Below are 1,202 nucleotides of genomic sequence, written 5' to 3'. Positions count from 1 at the left end.
GCGTGAGATGCTGCCCTGCCCGCGCCAAGGGCAGGGCAGAAAAAGTTGGTGCGCCAGAAATTCCTTGGTGCTGCCAGAATCAGGAATTGGTGCGCCAGAATTGAAAATTGGTGCGCCAGAATTGAGCTTGGTGCATAGGATGCTGCCCTGCCCTCGCAGAGGGCAGGGCAGGAAATTTTGGTGCTGCCAGGATTGAGGTTGGTGCGCCAGATGCTGCCAGGGACGTGCCATGGTGCGCCAGATGCTACCAGAACGTGCCATGGTGCGCCAGATTTGTGCACCAACCCAAATGCTGCCCTGCCCTCGCGGAGGGCAGGGCAGTGTTTTCACTTTGATGTCCCAAGTTCGAACCATGGCCGAAACACACGCTACTTAATTTCCTTGGCTTTCTTGGCACCAAAGTAAGGCCTAGTTTCTTGCTTTCTCATGGCCCTTAAAGATGCCTTTCGTTCCTGCCTCAATTGTGCGCCAAATATGGATTGCTATATATCGTTGGAAAGCTCTGAATGTCAGCTTTCCAACGCAACTGGAAGCACATCAATTGGACGTCTGTAGCTCAAGTTATAGCCCTTTGAAGTAGGCATGGTCATGCTGTGTGCGGCCAGATTTTAACTTAGCGAAAATTCTTGCTTCCAACCACATTTTGCATCACGATTCTGCCCTGCCCTTGGCAAGGGCAGGATCGTGTGCGTGCTGGCTGCTTCCTTTCTTGATTTGGTCATGGGCCACGCTTTTAAAAGCGTGGCCTAAGGCTCCAAAGTGTACCCAACTTCAAAATGTACCCCAAAGCTCTTTTTTTCTCCTTTTTTTTTGCTTCTTTGCTTCTTTTTCTTCTTATTTCCTACAAGATTTATAAAATTAAAAGATCAAGAAAATATATCATTTAAGCACAAAAGCATTCAATATTTAAGCACAAATCATCAATTTCTTGTATGAAAAAGCATAGAAAATGGGTATATGATGACTTGTCATCAAATATCTTCGCCATCTCTTAGATGAACCACATATCACTTCTGAGCACCTGGACATGTATCTGAAAAACAAGAGATATATACGGAATGAGAACTCCCGACCCATGGGTTCTCAGTACGGTAAAAGTGCCAAATAAATACAATGCACTTCAATAAAAACTCACTAAGCATCCTAAACTTCCTTTCACCAAATATTCACCCTATGTTCTCGCTAATCCATAAACAGGCAAC

This window comes from Arachis hypogaea, chromosome 10, assembly GCF_003086295.3.
Source record: "Arachis hypogaea cultivar Tifrunner chromosome 10, arahy.Tifrunner.gnm2.J5K5, whole genome shotgun sequence".
NCBI classification, from domain to species: Eukaryota; Viridiplantae; Streptophyta; class Magnoliopsida; order Fabales; family Fabaceae; genus Arachis; species Arachis hypogaea.
The sequence above is the reverse complement of the archived record's forward strand: the minus strand, read 5'-3'. Positions refer to the sequence as shown.